This window comes from Pelodiscus sinensis, chromosome 8, assembly GCF_052426305.1.
Source record: "Pelodiscus sinensis isolate ZL-2025 chromosome 8, ASM5242630v1, whole genome shotgun sequence".
NCBI classification, from domain to species: Eukaryota; Metazoa; Chordata; order Testudines; family Trionychidae; genus Pelodiscus; species Pelodiscus sinensis.
Genome location: NC_143059.1, coordinates 46,852,721 through 46,869,047, shown reverse-complemented (window position 1 = coordinate 46,869,047; position 16,327 = coordinate 46,852,721). Strand labels below are relative to the sequence as shown.

Below are 16,327 nucleotides of genomic sequence, written 5' to 3'. Positions count from 1 at the left end.
ATTAACAGAGCAACTACAGCACCCACTGCATGTATTTCTACTGATAGTGCACAGCTGCACATGCATCAGTGCATGTAATTTTTTTCTGAATACGGATGGAAAAAATTAGAGGGAACATTGACTGGCAGGTATGATAATTGAATGGTATGTTCTTCTTTATTTATTTAATAGATTCTACTTCCTTTAACAGTGTCAGTGCTCTTCCCCTAAATTATTGGGTATGACTGATGAAACAACATGCTCCCATATTTTTATGGAAATATGTTTTTGAATATGAATATGCATAACTTGAATATGCTCTATACAAAATGGTGCATGTAACCTATCATTGAAATCTTGTAATCCTCTGAATCTCATTTCAGCAGACACAAACTCTCTACTCTGAAAAGCTCCAAATGTGGCTGCTCTGTGATATGAGCACGCAGAAGAATGGGTGAAATGTCCAAACTAAGTGTCTATTTGTAACCTGCGTCAGGATATTATTTCAAAGAAAGTTGTACTATTTTTTATCATACAAGATACCAACAAAATCAATAAGGGGGGAATAAAAATTTAGAAAATGGCATGTGTCTGGTATAGACTGATAAAAAAGCTCATATAGAAGGCAAAAATATCTTTTTATAATACCTACAAAAAATTAAAAGTACATTGAAAGAATAGCAGATAGATAATAATGTGTATTCAGGCTATTCCACTAATGTGAAGACTATTAACTCAACAGGGAAGAAGTGGCATATGATTTATTATGGGTTAGGATGTGGGAAGCAAATGTATCACTATGGGACTGGTTATACCATGCCTTTTGTTTACTTCAGTTCAATTGTGTTAAATTTTAATTTTAAAATGTATTCAAAGAAAGAGTAATATCTGGATTCCCCAGTGGAAATTTCATAGTCAAATGCTATTGTAATTCTTGGCACTGATGTTCAATACTATCTTAAATAGATAATAAAAAGATTGCTACTCAGTGTAATTAAATGTAGTTTAAGCATTGACATACAGGATAATACTGCAGATGGATCTAAAGTACAGCTGAATGAACAACATTTTTCCAGTTTTCTCCCACTAATAACAAACTAAAAAACAATAGGTCAAAATATTGTGTTTGCCCAAAAATGTTTTGTTTTGATTATAATAAATTTAATGTTATTTTTAAAGAGGAAATTTGGAAATAAAGTCAGTTCATTCCGAAATTATCAAAATGAAAAGTTCAGATTTTTTTTTCAGAATTTGTTAAAAGTACTTTTTGCTTCATTGAGTTTGTTTCAATCATTTATACAGTATTTCAGGGCCACTGAAACGGCATTGTTTGCTGGAAAAAAGTTTTGGGTAAAAAAAAAAAAGTTGCCCAACTCTAATGTACAGTAAATACATTGCTCATGTTTACTGAAAGGATTTTCATTACAACATAGACTGCAACAGTGTCTGTCAGAATGGTTATGAACATTAATAGGAACCAAATGGTAAAATAAAGATGCGTTGTCATTCCATCTCAGTCTGCTGATGCTGCTTCCTGAGGATTATCTTTATGCATTCTGGAAAATCTACCTTACGAGTATTGCCTAATTTCAGAAGTTTAAGATTATTGGATGTTCTGGGCTTTAGGTTCGCTAACTGAACTGATTAGAAGAGAATAATGGTTTTGTCCAAAAATCAGGCTACACAGAATATATGAAGGACCCTAGTGGGTATGACAGGATATTCACACTGAGACAAAATAGTTTAAAACTTTTTTAAATATGTGGAATAGGAATCAAATTGCAATTTGAACAGTAGAGTAGATCAGGGTTACAAATGCAGTATTGTTAGTTTAAAGCATAGGTTCTCAAACTTTTTGACCCGCAGCTCATCTCATTCAATGCAGACCTTTCTGCAGACCACCAGCCAACCACCCAAGATGACAAAATGATTGCAGGAGCAGACTGGAGTTGGGGAAGTCTGGGATGGAGGAACAGGAACAAAGTGTGGGGAGGCTGGGCATGAAGGAGATGGGGCTATGATTCTGGCCAATGGGAGCAGGAAAGAAAGCCTCCAGGAGAGTGGTTACCACTGGTGTTCTCCCAGCCACGGGGAGGACGAGTGGCAGTGCATGGAGCCACTTCCTTGATCCATCTCATAAGGATCCCACCCTCCTCTCCATAGTGGGAAGCCGGCACTAGTGCTCCAACCTCATGGAGGGGGATGTGCAGGGCTGGAGTGCCAGTGTGGGCTCCCCGTTGAAGTGGGGGGGGGGGCCCTGAGTCCACAGCCCACCTGCAAGTCAGTTGTGGACCACTATAGGCCAGACACATATGACATGTTTGTTCGTACTGATGACAAGTACATAGCTATTAATTATATTGCTAATTTTCACCTATGTTATTTTTGTTCTTGAGGTGCATTTGTTAAGGGTGAGGGTATTCTTGGAAGCCTGCTGTGGCATTAAAAGTTGCTTTATCTTATCACCATCTATTCAGGTGAAAGGTCCTCAATATATGCAATTTGACTTTGCTATCTAGGTGAAAGTTCCCAGACCCATGTAAGGCATCTGTACTATCTAGGTGAAAAGCTCCAGATGTGGTTGTGCTTTGCCTTAAGATGCAGGATATGGCCTATAGTCTCTTGTGTTACAGCCAAATTACTTTACTATGAACTATAAACCTACTATAATAAAACAAGTAATTAAAAAACATAAATTTATGTGAGAAAATAGATCTCAATGGGCAAGCAAGCAGGTTAGCCTTATAGGTTACCTGAGAAGAGGCTCAAAGAGCTTGGTTTTCTTAGCCTATCCAAAAGAAGGTTGAGGAGAAACATGATTCTTTTCTATAAATATACCAGAGGGAGAAATACCAGGGAAGGAGAGGTATTATTTAAATTTAGCACCAATAAAACTGGCAATCCACAAGCATAGGCTCAAAATTAGACAAAGACTTCTAACCATCAGAGGAGTGAAATTCTGGAACAACTTTCCAAAGGGAGCACTGGGGGGAAACATACTGATTTCAAGATTGAGCTTGGTAAGTTTACAGAAGGAGTGGTAGGACAGAACTGCATGTAGCCAACCTGTGACTGCTAGCAGCAAATATCTCCAATGACTGGTCATGTGACACTAGATGTGGAGGACTCTGAGGCTACATCTACACTGCAGCCTTTTGTCGGTAGAGAGTATGCTAATGCAGCGCTCATTAGCGTTTGTTGTGCTGTCATTTGCATATTCTCTGCTGCTGCTTTTTGCGCAAGAGATTTTTGCACAAAAACAAGCAGTGTAGATTGGTCTGTTTTGCACAAGAAAAACCTTTTTGCGTAAATTTTTTTTGAGGAATAAGGGTCTTGTGCAAAAGAGGTTTTTGGGGGGGCAAAATGGACCCATCTACACTGCTTGGTTTTGTGCAAAAACCTCTTAAGCAAAAAGCATTGGCAGAGAATATGCAAATGACAGAGCAACAAATACTGATGAGCACTTCATTAGCATACTCTCTGCCAGGAAAAGGCTGCAGTGTAGATGTAGCCTCAGTTACTACAGAGAATTCTTTTCTACATGAGTGGCTGCTGGATCCTACCTGCATGCTTGGGTCTAGCTGCTCCCCATACTTGGAGTCATGAAAGAACTTTCTCCAGGGTCAGAGTGGCATGCTTCTGCTGCAGCATAGGGCATGGGTGCCTCACAAATTTAAATCAATGTAAATGGTGTATTCTTTGAAATTAAGTCTTTAAATCGTGGGTTCAGGGCTTCAGTAATTCTGCTAGGGTACAACTACACAGCAGGCAGTTATTTCAAAATAATGTTGAAATATTATCAAGCTGGAGGACTTCTTACTCAGACTCCTGTAACCCTCATTGTACAAGGAGTAAGGAAAATCAGAGGAAGAGTGCTCTATTTCAAAATAAGTGCTGTGTAGACACTCTCAATTTTGAAATAAGCTACGCAATTGACGTAGCTCACTTTGCATAGCTTATTTCAATTTAAACTCTGCTTTGTAGACGCACCCTTAGAGATTAGGGATCTATTCACAAGAGTGGGAGGCAATGGGGCCAACAGCCACCCAGGGATTAAGTGGGGGGGGGCCTTGGCTCTGCACCCTCAGAAGATCCAGGGCCTTGGGCGGAAGGAGTGGGACTGAAGGCAATTAGTTTCTGTGGCCTGCAATATGAAGGAGGCCACTTTAAATCAGAGGTGGGAAACTTCAGGCCTATGGGGCCAAGTGTGGCCCCTAGTTTGCCTGGATCTGGCCCCCAAGGCTCAGAGCTCTCCCCCCCCCCAGTATTGGGGAACCTGTGATGGTGCTCTAGCCCCCCACAGGGCTGGCACACACAAATATCTATTCCCCTGCCCCCCAAGCTCAGGTGTGTGCAAGGAATCTGGAGAGTGTCTTTCTCCTTCTTCGTTGGGAAGCCATGTCAGTGAAAGTTGGTTTTCTTTTTCATTTCTCACTTGTGCACAGCCCCCAACTGATTTTTGTGAGGGTCAGTGGCCCCAAACACAAAAAAGGTCCTTCATTCCATGATTCTGATGGTCACTTCTGACCTTTAAGTCTCTTGAATGTGATTATGCACAGGAGATAAATGTGTGGACTAAGGATTTATACTGAGAGCCATAAATAGTCACTGCACTTAGAGTAGAAACTTATTTATACCTGGGTTTTGTTTCAATAAGCTTTGAAATGACAGAATTCATATATGTTATTCAATGAAGTAGGAATATTCCATTTTAGACAGACCATGCACTCTTTGGATGTCAGCTGTGTGGAAACTGGATCTACTTCACAAGCTACAGCTATGTTATAAAGGCTTATATGAGGCACATCATTAACTAGCAAAGCTATTGTCGAAGGTGTTCACACAGTGACTTCTTGCCTAGTATATTTGTACAGGGTCTGCCATAACTTCACTTTGTAATTTGTTAGATCCTTGAATGGAATGTGCTGTAGAAGTGTAAAGTACAACACTTATAATATAAAGTAATTTAAAATATATTGGGTATTCTTCCCTCTTCATAATTGCATACATTTAAAATGTCTCTAAAGTTTATTAGAACAATAAAATCAGTGACAAAATCTTTCATCCGCAGTATTTCCAAAGGGTCTAGCATGATATCTTAGCACCAGCCACAATTTAAAGGTTACATTAATCATTACCAATGCGATCTCAACTCTAGAATATACAGAAATAATGCCTGCCTTTTCTTATCAAACCTTTATTATCTTTCTCCTTGCTCTTTCTACTCATTCTTCTCATTGCAGACTAGCCATGGCAAATGATACCATTATGGGGCACAGGCCTTGCCCAAAACAGAAAAATAAAAAAATCCAAGTTTGACTCAAAAATACAAATACATATGGCTACAATTATCTCTGGTACCTCCCACAAATCCACATTATTTCAATGGCAGAACTCTCCTCTCTGCATCAATGTCTCAGACATACTCTTCTGATCAGCTAGATAGTTAGACTATTTTATTCTTTTTTTGTTTGTTTCTAGTTTCTTTCTAAAGTAGCTTCTAGTGTCAATAATTAAAGGGAAAATACAATGTTTCCACTTCAACACTAGTTTGACTTTAAAATAAAAGCAGAGCTGGATTCTACCACCCATTACATGTCAAAAAAATCCTATTCATGAACCTTTTAAGGAGAAAAAGAGTAAGATCTGCTTTAGTTGGGTGCCCAGAAAGTTCTGCTGGAAATTTGAACAGTATAGATAATTTTACTAGCTTTGATCCAGATTCTATATTTCAGCTTTTTTCAAAAGCTCAGTCTACAGCTATATTCCAAGAAATTTAACTTCAGTAATTGTATAGACTCTTGGGTTTATGCTGTATACAGGGGTGGGGAACCTTTTTTGGGTCGAGGGCCTCTGACCCACAGAAGAATCAATCAGGAGACATACATAAGTGAGAAGTGGCCTCCAACTGAGGAGGAGAAAGACATTCCCCACTTTCACCTCCCACACCAGAGACTAGGGAGTCCCAGCCTAATAGATTGTGTGCGCGCTAATTCTTCAGTGAGGCGGCATTAGGGTGAAGAGGTAGTACAGGCTCCCCCAAGTGGGGGGTAAACCCTGAGCCTTGGGGGCCAATTCCAGGCAAACCCAAGGATTGCATCCAGCCCCTAGGCCTGGAGTTCCCCACCCTTCCTATACAACTTCACATTACACAAATACTGAAGCAATGGGAATTAATAAGCATGTGATACGTTGAATGACTAGCTAGATAAAAGTTTTTATCTGATCCTCTGTATTACCTCATTTGGGTTTGAAATGAAAAGTCATAGTTATTACAACCATTGAACATTGCCTCTGATTAGCAACAAAAATATATTATCCTAAGATAATTATCTTCTTCATCTGAAACGCATGATGATCACTACCAGTTCTTGTCCATAAAAGAAAATGCACTACATCCTAGCTGTTAATAGTTCTAAAAAAAGAGAGAGAACATATTCAGTCATTAACAAAATGATCTAGTAAGAAGCACATTCTTTGTACTATACCTTTTTACATTTCCACACATCAATCTAATTCAGCCTTAGCTGATCCATAGAAGGAAAAAAAAAAAAAAAGAGTACAAGACAAAATTCTTATCATAAGTATAGCAGTGAAAATTGCCTAAAAACATCATATAACTCCTTAATTCAAGGGATTTACAAATCAATCATGGAATTTTCTTTTGGGCTGAGGGTATGTCTATACTAGCCTCCTAGTTCAAACTAGGGATGCTAATGAGGGTGACTGAAATTGCAAATGAAGCACGGGATTTATATATCCCATGCTTCATTATCATGTTCCCGGGCGGTCGCCATTTTGGAAATTGACTAGCCCGGAATAACTGTCCATGTCTACACGTGGCAGTGAAATGGGAGTTCGAAGTAAAGCCCTTAATTCAGATTAGCTGTTAAACCTCATTCCAGGAGGAATAATAGCTAATTCAAGTTGGGAGTTCGAAGTAAAGCCCTATTTCACTGCCATGTGTAGACGTGGGCAGTTATTCCGGACTAGTCAATTTCCAAAATGGCGACCGCCCGGGAACATGCTAATGAAGCACAGGATATTTAAATCCCGTGCTTCATTTGCAATTTTGGTCATCCTCATTAGCCTCCCTAGTTTGAACTAGGGGGCTAGTGTAGACATACCCTGAGAAATAAAATGTTGGGTTTCAGTACAAGAAACAAAAAGCACACTTTTTTTCCCCACTTCTCCAAAATTGTAACCCATTAATGACAATCAGTTTTGTATGACTGAAAACATTCTCTCTCTCTAAGACAAATACAGAATATTACAGATTAGGATACATCTCAATACATCTCAGAATAAAATCCATGTAGGATTTTAGAATTCTAAGCAGTCTGGGACAGGAACCATCTTTTTCCTCTAGGTTTTCACAGCGCTTAACACAACATGGCTGTGGCATTCTAAATGCTAACTCACTGCAATTAATTTCCTCCTGAACTTCAATGTATCAGTCTGGGTCTGGTGAGTGCTCCAGATGCAATGATGACTAGTCAAGTCAATATATGCAGATTTAATAGGAAACTATCAGAAGAGCTGAAGCGAGAGAGTCCCATGAGGCATCAAATAAATCTCTCTGAGCAGCAGTACAGGTTTTAGTTTGTTTTTAAGAAATTATCTTTCTATTCAACTACATATAAGTCTGAATCATGTCCATAAAGGGACAGAGGAGAACTTCATTGTGGAAAGGAACTCCCCAATGGCATGAAGCTAGCCCAGGCAGTTCCCATACCAGCCAATCCATTTCCCCCAGCACAAGGGACTACCAGAGCATAGAAGGATAGGTCGTGGCTGGGGCATGGCATGGTTTTTGCTGCTGCATTGATCTTCTGCTGGAATAAACTCTCATTAGGTTATTCTAACTGTTGCTGAATATCCTGAGTATGTTTTTTATATATACAAATCATCAAACAAACCAAAAAACCCTCAGCAATTGGTAGCACTTCCTTAACTTTGTTACAGCTGTACTCAGTCTCCTAGTTGTTGGATGTGCCTGGATGCTAGTCTTCTGGGTGCTCAGTTAGCAAGAACAAAGCATTGCAAGCTGTGGCATCTTTACAAAGAGAGCTTTTCTTCAAGCTATTTGTTGGGCCTCTGAATAGATGTTAATAGAAGACACAATCCTCTGCAGCACAGAGTAAATGAACTAGTTAAATTTAGTTTTAGTAGAATGTTGAAAATTTTAGAGTGTTTGGTTATATTTATATTTAATGTGTGTGTGTGTGTGTGTGTGTGTTTGGTGGAGTGGTGCACAGAGCTTACAGTAGTCATGTGTCTCTTCGTTAATGGTGATTGTAAATGTGTCTCCTAAATTACATCATTTTCAATACCTCTGAGCTAGGGAATATAAATAGAAAGATTAGGTAATCCTGATGTTTACATTTACAATAAATATATATCTGATAAACAATTATGTTGAATGTACACAGAAAAGACCAGTCTCAATCAACTTTATCTATTCTCCAACATCTGATATTATTGGCTTACTTTGTCTGCCATGACATGTCTGAATTTTTAATACCCTGTGGCTTAGACATTAAGGCTACATCTACACTGCACAGTTATTTCAGAATAAGCTATTCTAGAATAATTATTCTGAAATAGCTTGTTTTGAAATAGCACATCTACCCTGCAGGGAAGCCTTGAAATTAGTCCAAGGGAGACTTTCCTAATGTAAACATGCGATCTCAATTTAGAGCCCCATGAGGCATAACGTCAATTTCAAAATAGCAAATGTGGAGCATTTACACATGCCTGATTTCAAAATAGCTATTTCGGAATAGGCGTTATTCCTCATAGAATGAGGTTTACAGAAGTTGGACTAAGATGTCAGTTATTTAGAAATTATTTTGAAATGACAGAATTGCTGTGTAATTGCTCACAGTTATTTCGGAATAATGTTGTGTAGACACACTCTAATTGAGGGCAATTAAACCAGGCACACCAGCACGAGTGAAGTGTGGGTGCCTGAAGTCACAATAAGTCAGAGTATGTTAGGGGAGAAGGCAGTGGAAGGAATAGTGGCCATGGTCATTGAGTCACAACATGGGATGGAATAGTTGCTGTTCGCAGTGGGGCTGCATTCAGCTTTGTGCGAGGAGTTGTCGGCCATGGTTTTTCAGTATTTTAATGCTTTCATTATACCCTGAATAAGAGCTTAAAGGACAAGTGCACATTTTGCCTTTTACCAAGAAATACAAAAGGGGTGCATGCTTGTGCTGGGTGTATGCTGTACTATTCAGAAGTGTTGGTAAATGGGGGACATACAGGAGTGGGTTTTAAGGTCGAGTGGAGAGAAGTCAACTCATTAAGAAAGATGGTATTTCCAAAGGATCAAGGATTTCTCCATAGTAGGAAGAAGAGTTTACAATAGGTTAAACACCACATTTGAATCGGATTAATGAGACTCAGCTACATTGACATAAGATGCTCAATGGAGCCGACAGGCACCGACAGACTAGAGACAAGGTGTAGGAGGGGCCCTGTCTCCGTGCCCTCAGAAGTGGCAGGGCTGATTGCAAAAGTGGCGGGGCTGAGGACAGTTAGCCCTTAGCGCTGCCCGGAGTGCAGCATTGTCCCCCCCCCCACCCTCCAGCCCACGAAGCTGCGTGGAGCAAAGCTGCATGGAGCTGTGGGGCCCACAGCAATTCAAAGGGCCCCGAGGCTCCAGCCACCGCCGCAGCTGCAGTAGCAACAGCAGCCGCTATCACCAGGAGCTACAGACCCCTTTGAAATACTGGGGCCCAGGGCAATTGCCTTCTTTGCCCCCTCTGCCCCTGTTGGAGGGCCTGCTCTTAACTGAAAGAGAAGGACGGTGAATTCGTTTTTAAACCAACCTTGTTAAATTTGATAAGTCAGGACATAGGCTGTACTTCCATCAAATCAGAAAACTGGGAAGTCATATGTTTAATTTAACTTTAAGGGCCTGATTCTCCACTGCTTTGCATCTTGGGTAGCAATTTAAGACTTTTGCACAGCAAGCACAGATCGGAGGTAAAGGGTTATTAGAATGGTAAGGTTAGGTAAAAGTGATAGCACCAGGTACAAAAGGCACTGGAGAATCATATCCTGAAACTTTTAAGAAATTGCCATCTCCTAGCCTCACCAACAATAGAAAAGTGATTTTTATTGAAGATCGTTTGTTCATTAAAAATCAAAATGTAAAATATATATTAAGGCACCATGCAGTAGGTTTTGATGATTGGATGATAATCATACGTTTATTCCCCCCCTCCCTGCTTAATCACACCTACTTACTCTGAAGTTCATTCAGAATTAACATATACCCTCCAGTAGTGCAAACCTTAGATCATTGTAAGAAGAACTGGTTATCTGGAAGAGACAAACTGTGTTCCCTAAACAATGCATTGCTATGTTCTTTCTATGTACCTGTGATGCAAGAAATGATGCAACAGACTGTTAGAATAACTGGGGTGAGGGGACACGGAGAAAGAGAAATCATTCCTTGAACATATTCAAAATAAATATACAAAAAAGTGTTTAAAAAGTTATGCATTAATTTCTTTCACGTTTTTGAAAGCACAGCTACAAGGAAGGTTTAAAATAGGGATGTAAGTGACTAGTCAACCATCTGATAAGCATGAGCTTGCTACATTTCAAAGGCTGAAGCACTGCAGTGGAACACGGGGCAAGTGGTACTATTTGACTCCCCACTCACCCTGTGCTCCCTGAATGCCCCTCCTCCTTGCTGCCTCTCAGAGGCAACAAGCATGAGGGAAACATGAGCCAGTGCTGTGGAGAGCGGTCTTAAAAGCTGGTTCCTCACAGCACCATCTCTGGTGTGCCATCTGCCCCCCCCTCCCATGTCTGCTTCTGAGGCAGCAGGGGGTGGATAGGGGAGGCTGCTGCGAAGCAGCTGCTGTCTGCAGGGGTCCCAATGGGTTGCTGGTTGATAGATCGAAAGGTTGATAGGTAGAGAGGCATATAATTCAGCCAGCAAAGAGTATCATCCTTTAGAAGACGTTCAAAGAAGTTGTCGTTCAACTGCTAAGCGAATAGCATTTAATGTTCCAACTGCACACAAACCTTAATGTGTAGTTGCACCCTGTGCTTGGGTCCCACAATGCAGTTACGGTGCTACCCCTTACTGGATTCTACATCAGGTGATGATGATCTGAGGTGGTTCATCACTAGTGGTGCAAATCCAGGGAGGTGAGTTCATTCCAAATTCATCCATTGTAGGCTGGTAAAAGTCTTACCCGGGAAAGAGGTTACATTGATGTCTATATTGAGACTGGTGATGGAAAGAATACCTTCCATTCAGTGGCTGAAGTGATAATTCAAGAACAATTTGGTGATATTTCTTCTGAGGCTGAGTTATCACTAATGCTGGGAAAGAAAAGTTGTTTATCCTGCTGGGGCAACCAGAGTCTTATGCAATGTGCAGCATTTGAAAACCTAGCGCATATCCAGAACTGACTCACTAGGAGTTATTTGCAAAAATAACCTACAAAAGAAGCAAAAGCGATGAGGAGTCCTGTGGCACCTTATAGACTAACTGAAGTGTAGGAGCATAAGCTTTCGTGGGCAAAGACCCACTTCGTCAGATGCATGTAGTGGAAATTCCACTACATGCATCTGACGAAGTGGGTCTTTGCCCACGAAAGCTTATGCTCCTACACTTCAGTTAGTCTATAAGGTGCCACAGGACTCCTCGTCGCTTTTGCAGATTCAGACTAACACGGCTACCCCTCTGATACTCTACAAAAGAAGATTATTCCTGAGGATGTTCCTGGTGTCTTAAGACTACTATCTCAGTATGTCCTATAAAAATCAAATGACTCAGATTGTAAGAGAGACAAGGCAAGTGTGGAAACATCTTTTATTGGACCAATTTCAGGTGAGAAACTTACACAGAGTACTTATCCAGATCTGGGGAGACATTCACATGCAAGTGATTCCATTTTAGGCTGGTTACAATCACAAGCTTGCAACTAAGAAGAGCACCTACCCAGCAGGATGCAAAAACCACTAACATGGTCACAATCTAAACTACCATGCTGAAACATAAGGCAATGTCAGCAGTTTTAGGACAGCAGAAAGCCATTCAGGCTGTGGATCAACCTGTATGTTGTCTCTCAGCAAGTAAAATGGATTCGCCCAAGTGCAAATGCTATTAACCTGGGTGATTCTCACACCTGATGCACGTACAGGGAAGTTTTGGAAAGACACAGAATTGTTACACCGTCTTTTGATTTTGATGTGTATGTAGTTTGTACTGCAGAACAAATTCTTACTGGTAAGCAATTTACTGAGCTCTGTGTGATTTGATGCTAGCGTTTGAGATCCTGAGTGTTCTGCAATATTATTTATTTGTCAAACAGTGTGAACAGGCAGGAGGTACACATGAAATACCAGCATTTCTCTTGCAAGTGATGGTTGACATTCAAAAGGGGATTATTCTAACATGTTGATAATATCATGGTTTATCTCCCATTTCTATAGTTACAGAGCACTTGACAATGCCACATAATACCTCACCTCAAAGTATTGTAACCAGGATGTTGAAAAGTTAAGAATGCAATAAAACCCAACCTCATTTTCAGACTCCAGTCTCTTGGTCAGTTACAGAAAATGTATTTTGTAGAGGACCACTAGACAACACTTTGAATGATCAAACCAAATTTTATGAAGAAAAAAAATGATTAATTTGGCAAACAGGCATGAAGTTACCATTATACTGAAAGATGAAGTAGTGTAATTAGTCATACAGACTGAACTTCTAATTCAGCACCTGGGGACCTGACTGATGCTGAACCAGAGAATTTGCTGAACCATGGAAGGTCAATATTGTCTAGCAGCATTATTAATACCTCCACCACTTATTGGGCTCTTAGAATACATTGAGGGGTAAATTAGAGCTAAATAGCAGCTAGAACACTCAGAACCAGGACTGGTGGCTGTAAGCAAACTTTATGAAACTGTGGGAAACTTGGACACATCCATGACAAGTGAACAGCCAACTAACTAAAATCATGTCAAACCACAGCTGCTGCCAGACCAGAAAGTGCCAGTCTAGAGTGGTTCAACTTGTAATATTGTAATTCAATGAGTGGTCAACTCACAGAGTGAGATATAAGGTGGCAGGGTCCTAAAGCCTGGGCTGCAGCCTGAGTCAATATCTACACCACAGCTAAACCATCCCTTAGCCCAATCACAAGCCATCTGGAATGGGCCAGCCATGGATATCTAATTGCAGTGTAGACACACTATTGATTTGTTCAGCCTAACCCCTGCTGCTCTGCTGTAATGTAACAGGACATAATTGAAATGAAGGCTGTTTTAGACTTCAGCCAAAATTCCTTCACTATTTTTATTATGGAAAATTTGAAACAGAAGAATTCAGGAGCTTGTCACCTTCTTGGGCCCAAGAGTGTACTCAGTTACAACTGGAATTAGTGGGATTTGCACAGATTTAACAGAAGACTTAACTGAGTGTAGCCTGCTGTTTGTAAAATGACATTTTCAGCTCACTCCCAGAAGCTTAATATAACTAGTAGGATTCTAGGGAAACAAACTTCAAATCAGCAAAAACAAAGTGCCGTAATACAGTGACTTTAAAGGTAACATGAAAGTTTTGCCAAGCCATTTGTTGCCATAGAAACAATGAGCAATGCAGCCAACAACAGTGTACGAAACAGAAAGCACATTTTAGCCCAAAGTGGAATTTTAGTAGCTTGAATATATATTACATTGCTTTTAATATATATATTCTCCCTTTGATAGAAGTAGGGTTTGAGAGAGAAAAAACATAAATCTTGATCGGGTTCTGAATAACTCTACGAGAACCATCACCAGCCAACCAAATGAGTCTTTGGTGAATGGTCCTTTCATTTTATTTTTAAAGCTGAGGTTTTTAATAGGAGAATAAGGAAGTTAAGCACCCTCAAGGTATGTCTACACAGCAGCGTTAATAACAACAAAATGTGCATCTACCCAGCAAGCCATTATTTTGAAATAATGTCAAGATGAAGGACTTCTTATTCTGATTCCTGTAATCTTCACCTATGAGGAGTAAGGGAAGTCAAAGAGTGTTCTTCCTTCAGCTTTCTGTTGTGTAGACAGTGCCAAAAGCCAAATTAAGCTCTTTCAACTTCAGCTATACAACTGACTTAACTGAAGTTGCATATCTTAATTCAATTTTCCCCAATCCTAAGTTAAATCAATGGGAGTTGGACAATTTACTAGTTTAGACTTATGAAAATCCTAGCCTAAAAAAGGATAAGGAGTACACAGTTTGTAACAAGCTTTTGTTTGAAGATTTCATGTGTCCAATATGTCCGTGCAGCTGTTTTGTTTAAAGTATTACTTCCATAATATTTTTAACAGAATCTGCCATTTTTGCCAGCCAACCCTGCTACAACCTTTATTTTGTATTGTATTTGCTAGACAACCACTTTTTCCTATACATAAAACCCTTCAGAACAGAGCTTAGCCTTTATCTGGGGTTCTTCTCTCCTTCAGCCAACTAAGTGTTTCACAGTCACAAGAGTTTGCTTGAGCAAAGGCTGAGTAATGCCCTTGGAATCTGGCTGAAGGAGAGGATTTACCTGCTTACAGGCTAAGCTCCATTCTAAAGTATCCTCTCTTTTGCTTTTCAAAGTGTTTTTATGGCAGCCTGCCTGCCATTATTGACAATACTTTAAAAGCTGCAGTCTCAGCACAGCATGTTCTTGTATTCCTTTGTATTAGAAGGCACCATAACTTATATCCATTATTGAAGGTGCAAATCTTTTACAGTAGAGTCCTGTGCTAACCATCCACCCACTCCCTGGCATCATAGACATGCAAAGAAACCAGGGGACACGTCAGCATCTTTGTTCAGATTCTCCAGTTCCATAAAATCATTCACAAGCAGTGTAAGTTATAGCAGCCCTTAAACTGTTTTAATGTATGCCATGGCAGGATACAGCACAGCCAGCTGCCTGATGACCCCTACCCCTCATGTCTTAACTGAGCTTTAGGTTACTTTTTTTCATACACATTTACCCATCCTATCTCTCATCCCCTAAGAGCTCATAAGAAATCACTCCTTATATTGTTCTGATAATTCCAATACCGGTTCAAAGACACCCCCCACCCTCCAAGCCCTTTTCTTTTACCCACTTGCCCTGCCAGGGACACTAGACTAGGGGGCCACAGACCCTCACACAAACACTTCTTATTGTCCTTAAAGATGAGAGGGAAAAGGGATGAAGAAGAGCAAAGGGGAATGCGGTCTTAGGGGAACAGGCCAGGGTGGTGGCGTCAGGGCTACAGTTCAGATGCCTGTGGGCTCCTGAACACAAATATTTTTATGACTCTTCTGTTGCTCCTGCACACTGCCTCAGCCTCGCCGGGCTCAGGACTGATCAGGTCATTCACATTAAAAAAAAAAAAAAAAGATTTACTAGCCAGCAAATAACACATAAGCCACACAAACTCTCCCCAATGAGCATTGACCTGGATTTCCCAGCCCAAATGAGTGCACATGATTCAGTCATCTAGAGTCTCCCCCTTGTCACAACACTTCTCCCTTATTACTTCTATGATCCTTTCATTGCATTTCATTTCCTTCCCTAGTATGGCCTCACCTTAATTCTGGCTGATATGGTCCTATTCTTCTGGTCTCCCACAGTCCCTGCATACTATAGCTAGTCATTATCATTACCTACCGCTTAGTCTGAAAAAGTGGTGACATGCAGTTCTTAAAATCTACCACATGAGGATCTCCCTCCCATTACATTTTCCGTATTATGCCTCTCATCTAGTTGAGGTCTAGCTATGTCATGTGGCAGGGTCAGTCTCCCTCCTGAAACACTGACCACTGTTCTGTCCACTGTCCCACACTTTGAGGGCTGCAGCAGGGCCCTCACCTACAGAGTTTTTGTCCCTGGGCCTTCCTGGCCCTTAGCATAAAGGATGTTATATTAGACTGAAGCCCTGGACTGGTCATAGCTGACCAGAAAGCCCTCTTTTTGCCCCAAAGGCTGGGGGGGGGGGAAGGGAGCCCTCCAACAGCCCCTGCTCAACTCCTCACCTCCCCCTGTAGCCTTTAGCAGGGCTGGTGGTTCCTCCTGCTCCTGGACCTGAGTCTCCTTAATACTGGATTGTTTTCCTCCTCCCCATGCTCCTTCTCTCTCTCCCTTCTCCCTCAGGGAGGGTTTTTAAAGAGGCCCGGGGCAGCCCCAATCAGCTTCACCTGTCCCTTAATTGATTTGCAGCCACCCTCTCAGCTGCCCCTAATTAGCCAGGCTGCTGTTTCCTCTGCTAGAGCAGCCTCTCTCCCCTTCTCCCAAGTCCTTTAACATGCTCTGTCACATATCCCCCTCCCTGCTCAACACTA

At 40.8% G+C, this 16,327-nt stretch overlaps 1 long non-coding RNA gene across 1 annotated transcript in view; it reads right to left on the bottom strand.

The window, feature by feature from the left end:
• The window catches only part of LOC142830506 (uncharacterized), an 82,908-nt gene extending 66,788 nt beyond the window's left edge, over positions 1-16,120 (bottom strand). Inside the window, exon 1 of the long non-coding RNA XR_012905802.2 lies at positions 16,022-16,120. This is a non-coding gene — a long non-coding RNA (uncharacterized LOC142830506). The remainder of the gene's footprint in view (positions 1-16,021) is intronic.
• Positions 16,121-16,327: the final 207 nt, after the last annotated feature.